The sequence below is a fragment of the Hyalella azteca genome, unplaced genomic scaffold, assembly GCF_000764305.2.
Source record: "Hyalella azteca isolate HAZT.00-mixed unplaced genomic scaffold, Hazt_2.0.2 contig14010, whole genome shotgun sequence".
Lineage (NCBI taxonomy): Eukaryota > Metazoa > Arthropoda > Malacostraca > Amphipoda > Hyalellidae > Hyalella > Hyalella azteca.
The window spans coordinates 6,843-27,288 of NW_025943911.1; the positions used below are offsets into that span (position 1 = coordinate 6,843).

Genomic DNA, 20,446 nt, shown 5'->3' on the forward strand with positions numbered 1-20,446 from the left:
ATGGTTCTGGCGGGTCAGCGAGCCAGTGATGGTCGTAGAACTACCAGTGGTACCGAGTGCCCGGAAAAAGTGACCTATCAAGCCCCCAAATGGGGTAACTTAGACCACCTAATGTCAGCCCTGACGGGGTAACATAGACCGGCTTGGAAGTTAATATAAAATTACCATATAGGTACTGTATAACATATTTTATGTTTGACAGCCTATTTATGTTTTTTATTTATGTTTCAGACTCTACAGAGTCTTATATATGGTAATTTTGACTTAATTTCCAAGCCAGTCAATTTTACCCCATCAGGGCTGCCATTAGGTAGTCACATTTCCCTCATTATGGGGCGGAGCCCCCATTTGCAAACTATGACACTTTCCTCAAGTTTGTCATTTGCATATGTAACTAGAAGAGTTCTACTACAATGCACCAAAACCTGGAGTTATTTGGAGTTATTTTACCAAGAAATATAATTGATTTTACCACCCGGTCTAAGTTACCCCAAGAGCTGAGGTAACAAAGACCATCACTTTTTTTTAAATTACATCAAAACTATGAGAGGCAGGAGCCAGCAATTTATGGTGAGTGAAGCTAGAGTATAAACCTGTATTTTGCACATTTCAATTCAAGTTTAATTTAGCTAGTAAAAAAATGGCATCATTTATAAAAAAAAGGTGGTCTAAGCTACCCCATTTTACGGTATCTAAGAAAGTCAGCAAAATTACACGACTTCACGCAACGATACTCACTGATGTCTTTATAATCATCCTATTCACTACCTTCACATAATGATACAGACCAGTATCTCTATCATCCTGGGCAGCTGATACAAACTTTTTAAAACCTTCTTACAAATTTCATATAATAAAGATTGACACGTACAAAAAGCCTCTAGATACAAAAAATTTTTAATGTGTTCTATAACCTTTCCTGAACAACATGAATGATAATTTATAATCTTTGCCTGTCACTTCCTTACTGTATCATACAAAACATCATCCCTTACCAATTCCAGGGTTCAGAGAGTGGGTATATATTCAAAGATATATGGCAACACATCAGCATCAAAATATATATCCGGAAGTGCTTACCGACAGTTATCTTATTATATACTACATATTTTATTTACATTCATCTCCAACAAAAAATCTTGGAGGTTAACTTTAAAACAGTTTTGGTAGGAAATCCTCAATAAAACTGGTAATATACTTCAGGCCTAATTTCCTAATTTTGCCAACAAAATTGCCAGAATCTGCATAGCAGCTTTTCAAGTTAAAGAAAAAATTGCATTTGAGATAAACTTGTAGACATTGCTCATTTTCTTAGGCTTTCATGAGACAGGTTTGCAGCTATTTCAACTGGTTTTTATAACTTGCATTCAATTTTTCAAATAGAAAGTAGGTAAAAAATAGGAAAAATGTAGGAAAAAAATGAAAAGCACTGACTAAACATCACATAGCATAAACCAGAGATTCTTGATATTGGTTCATTTTTTATTTGCTCCTTTATTAAGATTTAGTGCAATATCTTACATTAATAATGCTTATATAGCAATATCCATGATACTTTGCTGGTCTACTTATAAGACACAAAATTGAACTTGAGGAAGAGTTTAAAAAAACTCTGCTTTGTCACCATACAACTAGCACTCTTCTGCCATTTTTGGAGCTGCAAAATTCCTGCTAAATTGATAAGCTCCTATCTATTAGTAATCAAAAAATTAATGATCAGGATCTTACATGATTTGAGGGTCAAGAGAGCCTCCACTGGACAAGCAAAAGAGCTCCTCTGAAACTGATGTCCATAATCCTGTAACAAATTATTAAACAATATTTTATTTGCTTCCATAAAGTAATGTTTGATGACGCTCTGCATTACAAAAAAAAAAACAATTAGCAGAAGATATGTTAGTCACAAAGAAACCAAGATGGGCAGCTTTAGAGGAATAGCTAATCTGAAATTAATTTTATTACTATCACAGGAAGAAAATCAACAAATCACTATATACTAAGAATAGAAAGATGCAAAATCGGTGGTGATTAGAAAACTCAATTTACCTGTAATATTTCATGAACTGTAATAGTTGGTATAATAATAGTGGATTATGCCTCAACTAACCTTATGCTACCATAACAGTGCTGCATGGAGCAGACGCAATGTGGATAACTTTGTAGTGAAGGTAACAGACTAACAGGTGTCACGGCGAATGGATGATTTTGCCAGCATTTCCTTTTTTGTAAAAGGTTTCTTCAAACTTGAGGTCTTGTAAACTTGCAAATGACTTTTAATGACGAGAGCCCTGTCAAGCTTCCAAAATTTTCAAGGCCAAGGCTTAGTTGAAATAATAATGGTTTAGGAATCCATAGACAAAATCACTCAAATAGGCCAAAATGTACAAGACATTTTTTACACACACCATCTTCCTTCAATTCATGATGCTTTGAAAAGGCTCTTCTGCTGTTACTCAAGTCTTCTTTTCATGTTGCAACTCCTTACTTTGACATCCTCAAGCAACTGTCATTGACTTTCTCTTAGGGACATGGTGACCTCAGCAGCAATTGGTTTTAAAATTGGAGGACCAACTTCAGGTCCTGTAGTGGGCAGAACACAGCATTGCCTGAAGACCAACGATGCTGCATTTTGATAACGTAGCCAAAAATCAGCAAATGTTTGTTTACCACTTAACATCACACCATGACTGGTTTCAGTGTTATGATGTTGATCATATATATTGGCTCTCGATTGCAACTTACTTCTAAATTCTCATGCGCATCTCTAAATTGGCGCATCTCTAAATTCTCATGCTGATCACCTCCACCAGGGAACCAGCAAACAAAGGCGGCTACGGCCCATGGTTTGAAATGAATCCAACTATCCAAATGAGAATAATTGTACTCCCATAGAGGATTTTCAATCGATGCTGCTTCTGCCAGTTCATAATTGTTAGGAAAGTTGGCACTCACAAACATGAAGGTAAATTTACAATTTTGAGAAGGAATGGAAGTATTGACAGAGGGCAGGCAGCAATTTCATGGGGGAAAAATCCCACATCAATCTCTCAAAGCGTCACCTGAACACATTATTTTGTCAATTCGATCGTCCCATTGGTTAGTTTGCTTTCAAAGTTCCGTGATGGCCTGCATTGTGTTGTGCTGTTGTCCACAAAATACTCATCAGCATCTTCTGCATCCACATCATCTGCAGCAGCATCAACATAGTCATGAGGGTCTAATAAATCCTGCAACTCATTCATCTTGGCCATGTTTGTGAGATCATGTAGGTAAACTCAATCGTTAACAATGCCTGACTCATTCTCATTACTAAAAATATATGAATGTCTGAAACAGATGCCAGTTGTGCATTGACCATGCACCACGCAGCCAAACCGATAAGAACACTACTAACAAATTGGAGAGGAACAATTTTCTTGGAAGCATAGCAAAGGAGGCGTTCCCTGGGGAGGTAGTGGCTCTTTCATCGTGAATTTCTTAGGATAAGAAGCACACCCCAACTTTGTCTGACCACCTGACCAATTCAAAAAGTCAATTTTTGTCAAGGAATTCAATTACTTCTCTTCTACATAAGTAACATATTCTACTCTTCTTCTTTGGACTGAGAAAGACCCAGTCCAAATCTCTCAAAGTTTTGCCAATCTTTGAATATGGTCCGCTGCATTGGTGCCAGTCAAATTCTGTAGCCCAGCAAAAATCTGTGTCAATGGTGTACTTCTGGTTGTGGTCCATATCCTTTCTGCTTGCATAGCTCAGGAATCACTTGCCATTGAGCAACGTCAAAGGTGCAACTCCTTTGCAGTGCGTATCACACCGATTGACCAGGATTACCTCTGACAAAGTTTGTACAGCTCTCCGCAAATTTTGGAAATTCCTTCCAAGATTGATGCAGTTGACTTGGCACAATTCCTTCAAAATTGCCGTTGCTTTTTGCATAGGGTGAGCATCTGGCACTACCAATCCCAAGAGAACAACAAGATTGATGAGTGCGGTTTCAAGACTCAACAGATCATGAAGCGTTTTCTTCTGACGAACTTGTTTGAGCATGCGTTGTAGACAAACGTGCAGCTCTCTATCCGGAGCATTCCTCATGCGCTCCAAGAAAAATATATGAAGGAAATGGGAATGTAGAAGAGAATGCATTACAGAGTGCAGAACGATACCTGAGCCCATTGAGAGACCCCTCTTCCCTAAAAATGGAACAAGGATAGGTCTACAACCAGCTGAGTCAGCAGGGTGCACTACCTGCAACATGTCCGAATTTCCTATTGTACAAGGTACGGCAATAAAACCTCCCCAGTTTGAGGAAGCCACTGCGTGAGTAGTAGTGGGGGTAGAGATGGGAAGGGGTATATATCCATTGCTGTGTACGGGCCATGTTCTGTGTGTGCCATGGTTGGCAGTGAGCATCGGGCATTAGTTGTGGAAGAGTTTATCGCAAATGGCGGTTCTGTGATTTCTACTCAACGATCGTTTTGGATTCGATTCGAAATTGGCCGACATGAGTGTTCCTGATGCGAAAACGATTTGACAGTAGGTGTCAAACTTTAGACAAACATGATCAGCACTAAAAAGAAAGCCAACCGGCCTACCTTGTACTGCAATAACACCGGAGAATGTGGCGTGAGTGAGAACATCCATACAACGGTCTCCAAAGCGTTCAGCTGTTAAACATGCAGCTGCCCTGGCATTGTCAGAAAGGACTGTAAGGAGAATTCTGCATAAAGAACTTCAACTGCATCCCTACAAAATAATGGTTGCCCAAAAGTTGTCTGAAGGAGATTTTGAAACTTGCAGGGCTGCATGTGATGAAATTTTGCAAAACATTATTCCCCCGGATGCTATCTTCATTTCTTCTGATGAAGCCCACTTCCACTTGTGTGGAACTTTTAACAAGCAGAATTTCCGCTACTGGGCTGCAGAAAATCCTAGGGAACTCCACCAACATCCACTACACAGCCCAAAAGACTCAATTTGGTGTGTGTGGGCCATATTCTATTGAAGAAGATGGACAAACAGTAATGGTCAATGCCGATCGCTATTGTCACATGATAGAGACATTTCTCTGACCCAGGATCAACCAATTTGTTTTAGACCATGAGGAAGAAGAATTTTGGTTCCAACAGGACGGAGCCACAGCTCACACTGCTTGCCGGTCCATGGAAATGTTAAGAGAGTTGTTCTCTGGACGTCTTGTTTCTTTAAGAGGAGACATTTCCTGGCCCCCACAGTCACCCGACTCATCACCCTGCGATTTCTTTCTGTGGGGCTGCCTAAAGGCTGAAGTGTACAAAGAAATCTGCAAGAAGGGCAGGATGCCATTAGGCAGGAAGTGGCAGCCATTCCAAGGGGAGTTACACGAAGAGCTATGGGCAACTTCAGGGAAAGACTTCGTGAATGTCTTAACAATGGGAGACATCATTTATCGAACATAATTTTGAAAACCAAATAAAGTGTACTAAGTGATGTAAAATGGCATCAAATTAAGATATTCACAAATGAAATTAATTGTTCTGTATGTATCATGTGATTTTTGCAAAAAGCCTATTGAAATCAGGGAGGTTTTTTTGCTGGACCATGTACCTGGATTTTTGGCACCGACTTCAGCATGACATTCTATAACAAAATTGCATCAGAACATTCATCGTGTGTGCAAGTCTCACAAGCTTTTGCAGTTTTCTCTGCAGTAACGTCTCTACAGAAGTGCTCAAAAGACTCTATGAAGTCGTTTTCAATATTAGGATAATGTATTTCTGCCTCTGTCACAGCACGATGAATGTCTGAGCAATTTTTCAAAGCAAACCCAATACTGGATCTTTCTTCTTCAGAATGCCACCTTCCTCGATATGGTCCTGCTACTAATGAGAATGAAGATGCACCCAAACCGCCGCCAATCTCTTTGACGACACGTGACAATGAATTCTGGGCGTTACTTCGACCATTTCGGACCAAATTTTCCATTACAGTAGCTGGTGCAATAGTATCCGTAACAAGCAGACTCTCGTTTCCAAGGACAGGATTGCGGGGTGGATGAATAAAGAACTTGCGCCCATCTGAATGTTTCTCGGTAAAGTAAATCACAATGCTCAACCCAGAATCTTTGTCAACAATGAGCATTGCCTTCGTCATCCATTTCAAATTAGGTTGAACATACGGCCATTTGGGTCTGACTCCATCAAAATAATTGCCATTTGACTGAAACGAGAAGGATGGGTCAATCCTTCGAAGGTAATGACTCGCTGGCAGAACGAAAATCTCACACTCCCTTTCAAAATATATGTTACAACCCTGAGGGCATATGGCCCTTGGGAAACAAAATGCATTTGTTATTTTATTCATTGTGGCCAACTTATGAAGAGCTATTTGATCCCTGAAGCAAGATAAATCACTCGCTGAGTCCAAAAACCTTGAAGGATATTGTGCTTCATCATCCAAGAGAGCTGCGATCCTAGGGCTGAATGCAATGTTAGAAAAACTGTAACGGATCGTTTCCGGCAGCATCTGGACAAATTTCTCAACGTTACACTGAGCAGACGGCGAGGTTAAAAGAGCAAAGAGACATACTGGCCATGCATTTTTCCAGTGAATAACTCTATTCAAGTTTGGAGAAAGAAAGTCAAAGCAACATTCACAAACCAAAGAGCCTTGTCTCAATTTATTAGAATCACTAAATTTTTGCTGGGCAAAATTTTCAGGAAGAGGCTGAAAATTAAGAGGAGAAGCAGCGGTTGAAATTCTGTGGCAATTTGAACATTCGTCAATCTGAGGAGTAATTGGTACTTCAGCTTGATCTTCATTCATCTCTTGTTCCATATGAGGCAATGATTCCTGAGAAGAATTTAGGAGAGATATCACAGCACAACGTCTTCTGTTATGACCAGAAAGACCACAATTTCCACAAACTCCTCGAAGACAGACATTGCTGGCCTCTGCATATATGTTTACCTTTTCTTCAGAGGACATTGGTGAAGAATCAAAATTATCAACGTTATCCAATTGTGGTAAATCTTCAAACAAATATAAACCTTCACAAACAGCAGTTGGCACTTCAGGATCTGCTTGGAAAGTTTCTTTGTGGCAAGCTAACCGGCTTGGAATTAAACTTGAATCTTCATCAAGATGAAGCAGCCCAAACTCTTCAGACATATCCTGATTCCTGCTGTTAGGGCACAATCTTGCAGTGTGCCCTTTTACACCACAAGCGACACACTTACTCTTAAAATAAGTAAGATCTATTGTTTTCCCTGATTTTTTATACTTCTTATGATGCGGCCGCTGTTCACCGAATTCTGAAAGAGGTTCTATGACAGAATGCGATGAGGTAACTGAATCCACTGCTGGAATGTCTATTATTACAGAATTCACTCGGAAAGGTCCAGAAAACGTTATCTTTGATCCTTCTTGATTATTTTGGAGGCCAATTGAATTTTCAACAATTACTTCATTCCAGTCTTCTTCAAGCTTGCAGACAACAGAGCTAGATGTTGCTGAAGGGGGATTGGGAGGAACAGGGAGTGCTACTGTTTGGGCTTTCAGACAGTTTTCTATCAAGTGCCCAAATTTGCCACAACCCAAACATTTGCATCTCTGAAAACTACGTTTCTTTTTAGCCATCTGACAAAATTACCTATCAAATTTACTAATCACAAATGCCTGAAAAAAACACCCATGTCAATTTTGAAAATCATATAGTTTCAAAATTCAAGATTGCAAGAGTTTCATATACATAATTTTAATAAAATGAATCGATTAAGAGACATCAGAAATTATGAAGAACTAAAAGAATTATAATGGACTTTTGAAAATAATTTATTGGAAGAAAGAGAGAACAGATCAGTAGCAAATTAAAGCTTCTGTTCCTTTTTTGGATTTTCTCAACTGTATAATATTACTTCCCTGTCTATATCAGAGAAACTTTTTCATTAGACTTTCAATTGACACTGACAATAGTGAAAAAATTGTTCTAATTATATCCGCCAGAGCAAGAGAATAAATTTCCAGCCAATGTGCAAAAGCACCTCCTACAATTTATTAGAATGCTTATTCTAATATGAAATTTTTGGAATATTCTGCCCAATTTTCCATATTGCAACAGTGATGACTGTAAATTGCTACAAACTACAAGCCAGGTCTCTAGCTACAGGGACATATGGAAACTACAACTCCCATGAGAACTACATCTCCATATCAAAATTGCCCATAAACACTCAATTCAAGTAACCACTGGAAGGACCAATTTTTCACCTGATTTTTTTTAAAGTTGGCTAGTCTTGCATCCAAACTAAGTCTGGGATCAAAAAACAAGTCTGGCATCACAAACCAAGCCTGGCATCATAAAGCAAGTCAGGCATCAAAAAGCAAATCAGGCATCAAAAAGCAAGTCAGGCATCAAAAAGCAAATCAGACATCCAGAAGCAAGTCTGACATCCAGAAGCAAGTCTGACATCCAGAAGCAAGTCTGGCATCCAAAAAGCAAGTCTGGCATCCAGAAGCAAGTCTGGCATCCAAAAGCAAGTCTGGCATCCAAAAGCAAGTCTGTTGTACAAAAGCAAATCTGGCGTCCATAAGCAAGTCAGGTGTCCAAAAGCAAGTCTGGCATCCAAGCGCAAGTCTGGCATCCAAGCGCAAGTTTGGCATCCAAGCGCAAGTTTGGTGTCCAGAAGCAAGTCTGGCGTCCTAGAGAAAGTCTGGCGTACAAAAGCAAGTCTGGCATCCTAGAGAAAGTCTGGCGTACAAAAGCAAGTCTGGCGTCCTAGAGAAAGTCTGGCGTACAAAAGCAAGTCTGGCGTCCTAGAGCAAGTCTGGCTTACAAAAGCAAGTCTGGCATCCAAAAGCAAATCTGGCCTCCAGAAGCAAGTCCGGGTTCTTAAAGCTTGTCTAAGGGTCCAAAAGCCAGTCTGGTGCCCAAAAGCAAGTCTGGCATCAAAAAGATGTCTAGCATCCATAAGCAAGTCTACAGCTCACATGACAACTTTAGCTCCATTCAACAGTTTTGCCAGTCAACAGTCTCTCAGGAGGACAAAAATTTCACAAGCAATTCTCATAGTGAAACCTATTTTTACCCAGAATTTTGAAAGAACTGTACCTAGTAAAGAATTTGATTTGCAATATTTCAATTATTATTCAAATTATTTACAAATGTCCATAACCAAGTCTGGTGTACAAAATCAAGTCTGGGGTACAAAAGCAGGTATGGCGTACAAAAGCAAGTCTGGTGAACAAAAGCAAGTCTGGCATCCAAGAGCAAGTCTGGCATCCATAAGCAAGTCTGGCATCCCTAACAGGACCCTAAGCACGTCTGGCATCCATAAGCAAGTCTGGCATACAAAAGCAAGTCTGGCATACATAAGCAAGTCTGGCATACAAAAGCAAGTCTGGTGTACAAAAACAAGTCTGGTGTACAAAAGCAAGTCTGGCATACAAAAACAAGTCTGGCATACAAAAGCAAGTCTGGTGTCCAAAAGCAAGTCTTGCATCCAGGAGCATCAAGTCTGGCATCCATAAGCAAGTCTGGCATCCCTAACAGGATCTTAACCCTACGCACGTCTGGCATCCATAAGCAAGTCTGGCATACAAAAGCAAGTCTGGTGTACAAAAACAAGTCTGGCATACAAAAACAAGTCTGGCATACAAAAGCAAGTCTGGTGTCCAAAAGCAAGTCTGGCATCCAGGAGCATCAAGTCTGGCATCCATAAGCAAGTCTGGCATCCCTAACAGGACCTTAAGGTGGTGCTTGAGAGCCGCGAGCCCTCAGGCAGGCTTGGCTGGATCCCTATGGGAATCTATCACTACGTATAGTCATTATAACTCCGCTCGTAAATAAAATATCAATCTGAATTTTGTCATGCTTATTCAGCTATTTATTTACAATTTCTCTACAGTAACAAAAAATATGTAAATTTTATCTAACATTAGTTATGATAGAGGAAAATGTTGAATATCAATCAATCAATGTTCATTATACTATATGCGACTTACCTAATTTTGTGAGACACAAGGATGTAGTACTATTTATTCTCTATTGATCGATATTAAAGACATATCTGAATCAACCTCTATTGTGTAGATATTTTCTAACAAAGTATTTTTTCATTACTGCTAAATCGGAGATTTCACATTTTCTTTGGAAGCAGCAGTTCTCATGAAGGAGTTGGGGAAAAATGAGGGGAAACACACCTCGTAAATTACCCGCCTGTCACTCTTGCGGTGAAGGGGAGCACAATGAGGGGCGAGTAATAATGGATGGCCAGTGGTCGGCCGAGGCCAGTTAGTTCTAGCCGACTGCAGGACATTCCTCGGCCACCTATGAGACGGCCGTAGCCCTAAGATGGGTGCTGGCTCAGGTATCATATTACAAAGGCAACAAGCTCGAGCGCAGCAACTTGCCGATCTGAACACAGAACAAAGATTCCACATCCTTGTCGCGAATTTCTCGCTCACGGACTTCGCCGCACTGTGACGACTGGCCTTAACCCTAAGCACGTCTGGCATCCATAAGCAAGTCTGGCATACCAAAGCAAGTCTGGCATACATAAGCAAGTCTGGCATACATAAGCAAGTCTGGCATACAAAAGCAAGTCTGGTGTACAAAAACAAGTCTGGTGTACAAAAGCAAGTCTGGTTTCCAAAAGCAACTCTTGCGTCCAAAAGCAAGTCTGCATCCATAAGCAAGTCTGGAGCCCATAAGCAAGTCTGGCATCCAAAAGTAAGTCCACTGTGCAGAGAGTGGACGAATATTGCAAGATCTTTGGAAATGCTTCAGTAGCAAAATTTACACCTTCAGAAGATCTTGCCAACACATTTAGATTGTAATTCTTGCATTTAATATATTTGTCAGTCTTCAGCAAACTATTTAGAAAAAAAGTAAGGTTTCCGGTACCGTAAAATGGGGTAACTTAGACCACTTTTTTTTATAAATGATGCCATTTTTTTACTAGCTAAATTAAACTTGAATTGAAACATGCAAAATACTGGTCTATACTCTAGCTTCACTCACCATGAATTGCAGGCTCCTGCCTCTCATAGTCTTTATATAATTTCAAAAAAAGTGATGGTCTTTGTTACCCCAGCTCTTGGGGTAACTTAGACCGGGTGGTAAAATCAATTATATTTTTTGGTAAAATAACTCCAGGTTTTGGTGCATTGTAGTAGAACTTTTCTAGTTACATAGGCAAATGACAAACTTGAGGAAAGTGTCATAGTTTGCAAATGGGGGGTCCCGCTCCCCAGGTGGTCTAAGTTCCCCCAAACGGGAGAACTCTGACCACCTAATGGCAGCCCTGACAGGGTTAACATAGACCGGCCTGGAAATAAAGTTAAATTACCATATATAAGACTCTGTAGAGTCTGAAACCTAAAGAAAAAACATAAATAGGCTGCCAAACATAAAATATGATAGAAATGGAATCACGGCTGGCAAATCCATAAAACCACGGCTCGAAAAATTCAGTCACGGCTCGCCAAGTAGATATATTCCATACTAGGTTGACACTTGCTGTACAATCGGGCTGTTTTTAGGGTAAAATTAGTTATTTGGGTAACACGTGCATGCAACCTTGTAAATAAGTTTGTGGCTTGTAAATAGCTTTTCATTACTCAGCCTTAGCGTAAATGGCTTTTCATTAAAAATTACCCGGCAACGCATTTTGAAAATGGTCAGCGATGCTTTGGGCTTAAAAACCCATATATTGGCGATGCTGCTTCCACCTTCTGTAAGACTGTACCCTGCCCTGGATTAGCAAGTCTGGCATTATTGGCATCCATAAGCAAATCTGGCATCCATAAGTAATTATGGTGTCCATAAGCAAGGCAAGTCTGGCGTCCATAAGCTGATGAGCAAGTCTGGCATCAATAAGCATTTTATTAACCAAGTCTACACACCACACTCTACAGCTCACATGACAACTTTGGCTTCATTTAGTGATTCAACAGTATGGCCAGTCAACACTCAACAGTCAATTCTAAAAAAACTTTCAGGAGCAGGAGGACAACATTTTCACAAACAATTTTTATAGTGAAAAGATAAAAAACTTATTTTTACTGATAATTTTTAAAAGAACTGTACCTAGTGCTAGTAGGCTAGTACCTAAAGAATTCAACATTAACCAACAGTCTTATGACTCTCATCTCTTATGAAACTGTCAAGGACTTTCTTATGAAAGCTTTTCCTTCCAATTCCAAATCCAAAGAATCGGCGACAGGCCACATCAGGCCTACCGGTACTCTTCAGCGCCGACATCGCTATGTTATGTTAAGGGGAGCGTTTGCCCAAAAATTTATCTCCGTTATTTACAGACGGACCACTCTGAAACTTGGTACACTTATGAAAAATAAAAAAAAGCTCGCTTTTTGTTCCTGTGAATTAAAAAAAATGAAAGAAAACGTAAAATTCTTAGAAAACGGCCAAAAAGGGGGGTACTGTAGAAATGTATCTAGTCTTAGGATTTTCAAGCTACAACATCGAGATACATATCATTCGATGCATAGGGTGGATAGCTAGAGGTCAGCATAGCCCAAGTCCACAGTGCGATTCATATACCTTCCCGAGCGTAACACAGCCGGGAATCTTCACGGCTTTCGACACAAAGGGCCCACCACAACGGCGCCGTTCAGTCACAGGCCAGAGCACAACTGGCCGGAGCACAACAGGCCCTACCGCAACAGGCCCTACCGCAACAGGCTATTCCTAAAGGCCCATTTACACTAGTGGCAACGACATGCGCTTTGAGTCGTTTGCTGCAGTGGCGTTCACATTATGTTTGTTCTCGGTAGTTTGAGACCGCGCGCTTTGAACACTAGTAGCCACCTAGACGTCAATGAGGATGGATGTAACCGAATTTGAGCAGTGGGCCATTGTTCTCGGGTGTGCTGCGGTCCGTCATTCTTCGCACTATGCCAGTTGTAAACGAGAATTTAGCATAGGCATCATAATTAGAGAACTAGCACATTCAAAAAGATAGTTTATAAAAAATATATTCTATTCTCAACTAAAAAGTTCCAATATTCGTACCGATATTATATTGTAGTGAACGTCTCGAAAATGTATTATTTCATTTTGTCATGAATTATAAAATAAGGCATGTTCAGGACAATTATAAATGTACCTAGTTAGCCTGCACATACGTCTGATGACAATATTAAAATAAAATGGAATTTCATAATTCAAAAAAGGTAAACAATGTTTGTCAAATAATAATCTAGACTTTCCCCAAAGTGCAACACTGTACCGAAATGCGGATCGTAACCGATTTATTCACTTGGCATTACTTTGTTACATTGAGCACATTAAACTGGGGTAAGAATCTAATAATAATAAGATTTGTTTATTTTTGTATCCTCTTTGTGTTGTGAGGTGTTGCGTGTTGCTATTGTAATAACAAATATGTAAATATTGTCTCATATCAAAACAAGATCTGCCATGTGGCAGCTGTGTGAGTAAAACCTTAAGTTGATAAGAAATATTCCTGTGAGATATAAAATGTAATAGTCATGTTGTCAGCGGCTACGACCTATGATATGTATGTGTTCTGTGTACTGATTTATGTAACATTGGCAGGTATTTGGTCTGAGCTACTCTTCTAGTGGCATCCCTCAAATGTCAAGATCTAAGAAAGAAACTTGAAAAGCATCTCTCCTTGTTGCTTGTTTGAAACACCCTCCTGATACCATTAAAGTTTTGTGGATGTCATTCTAGAATCTGTTCATGAACTTTGAGGCTAGAATAGTGAGGTCCCACAACTGGTGACCCCAGTGCTGATACAAATCGCATGCCAGGTGAACAGTGACTCAGTGAGTGAGAAAATTGATGAATTGACAAGACCAAATACCCCAGAAAATCAAAATACAATCAGTGGGATAAATAAACAAAAGTGTAAAAGATAACAAGACTAAAAGTGAAGAAGAAAGAAGACAGTATATCAAGAACATCAAAATCACACAAGAATGGCGGAACAAGAAGACCTAAGCTCCAGTATGCAGAGTGTGCACATTGCTGAAGTCTCGCTAATGATCAACTCGAAGGCACAAGACTTTACAGAAACAGACGTTGAAGCATGGTTTGCCATACTGGAAAGCCAGTTCATATTGAGAAAGATAAAGACAAATGACCTGAAATTCCACAATACATTAGCAGCACTACCAACAGATGTGTTTTCTAAAATTCCAAAGGATGTAATCAAAAATGCAAAATATGAGGAACTCAAATCAACTCTGCTAGCCAGCTACGAGAGGAGTTATGCTGAAATAATGGCAAAGTTTATGAAAACCACAAGTCTATCTGGAAGGCCGTCACAATTCCTACAAGAAATCATGACAATGGCCAATAAATTAAATGTCGGGTCAGACATGATTCGGCACAAATTCCTAGAGGCTCTCCCACCAAGTGTAGCTATCTCGCTGGCAACACGAAGTGACCTTAGCCTAGAACAACTAGGAAAAGTAGCAGACCAGATCTTTCCATACCATGGCTCAAAAAATTCGGTGAATGCAATCACGGAAAGGGGAGATATTTCATCTCGCAATCGCAACTCATGGCAGGAGTCACTCACGAGAACCCCAAATGACAGCATACCAAGAGGAGTACAACCATACAGCCCTGATCAACGCCCAAAGGTTTGCCGAGCCCACATTTATTTTGCAGACAAAGCCAACAATTGCACATCATGGTGCAAGTGGCCTAATAAGCAGAATTGTCAAATTCAGCAACGCTCTCGCTCTGCTTCACCAGCATATTCGCGATCTTCATCCCCAAGACCCTGCTCCCCAGTAAAAAACTAGTTAAGCGAGTCGCTATGGCTTCAACCGACTCGCCGCTTCTAGAAGTTGCTGCCAGCATCGGAGCCCAAAACATCAAGTTCATCGTGGACACCGGCTCTTCGGTATCCATCATCCCATCCTCTTTCATTAAAGGAGCCCTGATCCAACCCACTAACATTTCCTTGTCATCGGCAAATGGACAGGAGATCAAATGTAAAGGTCAGACGAAGTTGGAAATAAAAATACCAAACCTATGACGCACATTCAAATGGATTTTCATCATTGCCGAAACTGTGAAGCCACTGCTGGGAATAGATTTTCTCAACAACTTTCAGCTGATGGTTGACTGCGCGGCAAAGAAGATTACTGACCCTAGGACAAAGCAGTCTGTAAACATGACAACATCAAGACACGTGGGCAACATACTAGTCAACGACGTAAAACTTCCAAGATCTGTGGAAGAAATCCTCAAAACCTACCCAGAATTAACATCTCCACACACAAGACAGGACCGGAAGAACAGCAAGGTGTTCCACAGGATCCACACTTCAAGCCATCCACCAGTGTATGCCAGCCCAAGACAACTGTCTCAAGAAAAATTAAAAATTGCTACTCAAGAATTCAAGAACCTCCATGAAAATGGGACCATCTCAACATCCACCAGTCCATGGAGTTCACCTCTGCTCCTAGTGGCAAAGGAAAACGGGAAGGTAAGGTGCTGTGGTGATTACCGCGCACTTAATGCAATAACGACACCTGATAGGTACCCTATACCGCATTTGAGTTCCTTGCTGCAAGACTGCACAATAAAACTAGGTTTTCAAAAATAGACTTAACATCTGCTTTTCATCAAATTAGAGTGCATCCTGATGATGTATGTAAAACTGCTGTTACAACCCCTTTTGGACTGTTTCACTTTAATTGTATGCCTTTTGGTCTCAGAAATGCTAGCGCAACTTTCCAATGCATGATGGATAATATCTTTAATAATGTAAAATGTGTTTTCGTGTACATTGATGACATCCTAGTGTTCTCAGACGATGAAATTTCTCATGTGGAAGATTTGAAAGCCGTGTTTGAAATATTGCATGAGCATGATCTGAAGATCTCGCTTGGAAAATGTGTTTTCAATTCAACAGAAATAGACTTTCTAGGATTCAAAGTAGATTCAAACGGTATCAAACCGACAAGTGACAAAATCAAGGAATTGGAGGATTATCCACCTCCAAAGGATTCCAAGGCATTGAGGCATTAATAGCTATCTACTAAGCGCCGCGCTTGTGTTGCATGAGGCATGGCCCCTGTCAATTGCTAGCTCGTCAATCGGTCAAGAAGCGCATGCAGAGGCTGCAAAGCGCCTCTGCATGCGCTTTGAGGCACTTGATTCGCGTGTGTTGCCCCTAGTGTGAACGGGCCTTACCGTAACCTAACCTAACCTGCGCCTCTGTTGCGGTAGGGCCTGTTGCGCTCCGGCCAGTTGGGCTCCGGCGCTGTGAAGCAGTGGCTGTGTTGTGCAAAGCGGATTTACTGTTAGCCGGAGTTACCCACAGCTCATTGATCTGAGGCTATGTGCAGATATTGCATGCTGATGGTTGGCGTTGGGCCCAGGGCCTGTTTACGAGTCAATTTTGTGACCCACGGCTGCGCTCCCGATGCGTAAAGACCATATCTAAAAAAGTACCATTCGGTTTTTTCGAAATTCTAATTTTTGTGGGTGTGGGGCATTTCTCGTAAATTTTTCTGAAATTTTTCAATTTTCTCCCAACCCCTCTTTTTGCAGAATAAAATTCAAACTATAACGAAATTAGAAAAAAGTCGATGGTACTTTTTTAGATCTTTTCTTTGCAAATCGAATGGTATATGTCTTATTGTTGTAGCTTCAAAACTCTAGGAGGAGATAGGTTTGCAGTGACGATAAGTCAACTTTTTAGTAGAGCCCGACAAAGTCGCGCGCACCCCGAAATAGACATTCAAAGGTGCAAGGTTGCAAGACTAGACAATACTGCAGCTCAATTTCTATCAAGGATGGTGCAAACGACGGAACGAGAACCATCCTGTACGACTGCAGGTGGATAGCTGAAGCACAGCGTGTTCAGACTAGCTATTTAAGTGTGCTACCAGTGATTTCTGTCTATCTTAAATGTTAAAGAACTCCACCACCCCTAACCCTTTCGCGATCTGTCGTGAACGCATAAATCAACGTACAGAGAGGGTTTTGGTACCGTTAGATGCGTCAGAATGTAAGCTTTAAGATGAATATAAAAACTGAAAAAGTCAAAATTTTCGATTTTGGGGCAGGCGCTCCCCTTAAGCGAGCGATGCCTCCACCTGTCATATTCCAGTTAGAGTTTCGATCACCGGTCGCTTGGGCGGGCGGCTTGGCTGCCAGTAAAGTATTTGGAGGAATATTAGGCGAGTTTTTAATTTAATGCACAGGTATGACATGTGGTTACCATTACACAGACGGTAAGAAAACTTGAACTTAATTTAAAATTGTTTGTAGTGGGATTAGCAAAGCTACATTGAGCACCAGCATTGGCAAGATTTAATTTGTTGATTTTCTTTTGCGGAGAGTCGTAAATCGGGCAAGTAGGTAATGAATGGTCAGCGCGCTTCCTGTCATGGGAACACAGGTTTCAGAACGTCTTGTTGACGCTGACATCAGCAGCCATAGCGGTCGCATCGACTCATGCATCTCTAGGTCTGTTCGGTTTCACCATATCCCTGCCCAATTTCACTCGCTTCTGCTCAATTGGATCACTAGCTATCTACTGCGATGGTTCTCGCCTTATTGCTCCAGAGTCTGCTGCGTACGGTGTGTACATTCCTTCTCAGAATATTGCTACTTCCTGGCGTTTACATCCCGACTGCAATGTGCTGACCAATGCACTTACTGCCATCTATCACTCGTTGGTTATTATAACATAACATAGTGATGTAGGCGCTGAAGTGTAGGTGTATGCACTGACTCTCATTCAGCGTTGCTCCTGTTGTGTACAACACAGGGTCCTTCAACCAGATGCTCCCTGCTGGTCTTAAAAATCCGCAGGCTGCTTAGAAGGCTTACTCTTCAACTTCAGGTAACTTTGCAGTGGGTAAAATCCCATGCTGGGGATTGCCGGCATACATGGAAATGAGCTAGCTGATCGTACGGGCAGCCAAGCTGGGTCATGGACTATATCATAGCACCTATCATACCAAAGAATTTTCCGATGCCCTCTACTGTCTTCGCCGTAAATTTCTGTCTTGTTGGGAAGAAGATTGGTCCTGAACCGTTGCTGTCTCTGGCAAAGGCAGACACCTTGCATCAATTAGAGGAAATTTGCAGCCAATACCCTGGGTGCACGCAAAGTCCAAAGACCTGTCGAGTAGCTGTTGTACTGGCTCGCCTTCGTCTGGGGCATGTAGGGGTAAAAGCCTACCTGCATCGCTTCAAAATGTCAGACTCACCACTGTGTGGGGCTTGCAGAGTGAAAGAAACTATTGACCATTTCTTGCTAGAATGTAGGAGCTACAGAGATGCTCGTCAACTAATGAGGCAGACCTTGGCAAACATTGGCTTTGAGATGCTGCCAGTGCGTGCACCTCTTGGAGGAGAAGACATCGCAAAACGGGAGCATCGTCTTATCATCGGGGTGGTGACTGAACTCCGCGCAAGCACTAGAAGACTGGAAACACTGTGAAGTCACAATAACCGAAACAAACAAAGCGGCTCGGGCCGGCTCCCAACTGATAATGCACTCACAAGTCTGAAACAAATTGTCTGTTGCCCAGGTGTGACAACCGACCTGTGTGAGGTCATTTACTACACCTAAAAGAAGCAGAATACATCATCATCAATTTTCCCAACGTAACGTTCAGACGCTTCAAAAATGTTATCATTAGTTTCTTGGATGGATCGTTTACATTTATTAGTTATGCAAATACAACGTCACTGAGATCAGCGACATCACAGGCAAACAACGAACTACATCCGCAAAAACGGGCTTCTGATGGGTCAACCATTTACTAGGTAGTTCAACCATTGGCCTTGCCTACTTTGACTGCACATGTCCTTACGCACTGGGTAAGAAACAAATTCGTGTTTTTTGAGGATTGGGGATGTCAGCGTTCTTTCATTACAAACTCATTAGCTAACAGTCATAACTTACCAGTAGTTTCATCTAATGTACCCCTGAAAATTCATGGATTTAACTCCAGCCGAACTATTCGTACCACAATTGTCCAACTTTCTTTGATGCTTAATGAAAAAGTATTCAACCTTGATGCGATTTACCTAGACGAAATAAATACGAAATTTTTTGTAGCCTGTGTTTCTTCCGTGGTTGCAACATTTCAGGCTGCCGGATATCGTCTGGCTGACCGTTAGTTTGTGCATTCAGACGCCACGGAAGTTGTAAATCTTGACTTTATTTTCGGTACAGATGCTGATAACAGGTTACCAATGACCTATATTGCATAAGGGGATAAGTCGCCAAAGGCGTCTTTTATTTCTTCTACAATTAGTGTAATTTTTTCAGGCAGTATAAACGCTTTGATCATAAAAATATATCACTATCACCGCCTTGTCTTTCCAATTCCATTGGTGCGGTCAGGCCTTCGATCTTTGAAATCCCGTGGCGCATTATGCGCCTTCAGCGCTTGTGACAGCGGAGGACGGGCCAGGTCTCTTTTCGTGCATATACCCACACATGCATGCGTTTCTTCAAATGCCGTGAGAGAAAACAATTTTACAATTGATGAAGATCATTCGGATCATGAGAATTTTTACTCGGAATGCGATCAAACCTTAAAAACAGGTTTTTGAATAACATTGAGAGAGACCATGACGTAAGGTTAATTATAACTCTCACATGGAATAACCAAAACCCGCATTTATATAATAGAATAGAATAGAAGTGTCGGCACTGAAGAAATAGGCCCATGGCCTGTTGCCGATTCTTGAATTTTTCGTGACTTGATTCACAAGGGATCCGGCCTTTGGAACTCGATCTTTCCATAACTGACGGTTGATTGAGTTAGCTGCTGTACTTATTGCCTGGTCCGTAATTTGCTGGACATTAGAATAGAAGAAAAAATGTGGAACGCTCCACGATTTTGCGTGTCATCTTTGCGCAGGGGCCATGCTTTACTTGCAAAAAATTATAACCTGTCTCTCAGCATATTACAATCAACCATATCAACCATAAGTTAACAGAGGAATGATCCAATTAAATTACGCCTCTATAACGATGTGATTAATGATCAGAGAAGCTTTGGAATTATCGAGAGAGTAGAAAAACTTTTAAAATTCATGGAACTGCATCCGGAATTCAGTTTCTTGCCTCATTCCGCAGTGTACTAGATTAACCACGAGTCCACCAAGTGCCGTATTGTGTTCTGATCCACCCCATGGTTGAACAAGTATATAGTTCAACCATGATCCAACCTGTGTGAAGTGAGGAATAACGGAATGAGTCATAACATGCAATGTTGCCTGGTCCTGTCGTCCATGTCTTAATCACAAAATTACTAATGTCCTCATGCTTCTCAGTTTTGATGCTCTTCTGATGGTCTTTGATTTGAAGAAAGCCTTTCTCACTATTAAATTATCATATCATGATCAAAATCGGCTTGTGTTTCTTTGGTTCATTGACGTAGAAAAGGGATACTTTACTGTTGTCGGCTATCGGAATCTTAGACTCAGTTTTGA

General features: G+C 40.9%; 1 long non-coding RNA gene and 1 pseudogene across 1 annotated transcript; one reads left to right on the forward strand and one right to left on the reverse strand.

Moving 5' to 3' along the window:
- Positions 1–13,027: 13,027 nt before the first annotated feature.
- On the forward strand, positions 13,028–13,629 carry LOC108680914. Its single transcript, XR_001931456.2, has 2 exons — positions 13,028–13,294; positions 13,556–13,629. It is a non-coding gene; the product is annotated as an uncharacterized LOC108680914 (long non-coding RNA).
- Positions 13,630–19,827: 6,198 nt separating this feature from the next.
- LOC125178958 lies at positions 19,828–19,948 on the reverse strand (annotated as a pseudogene).
- Between the last annotated feature and the right edge of the window lie 498 nt (positions 19,949–20,446).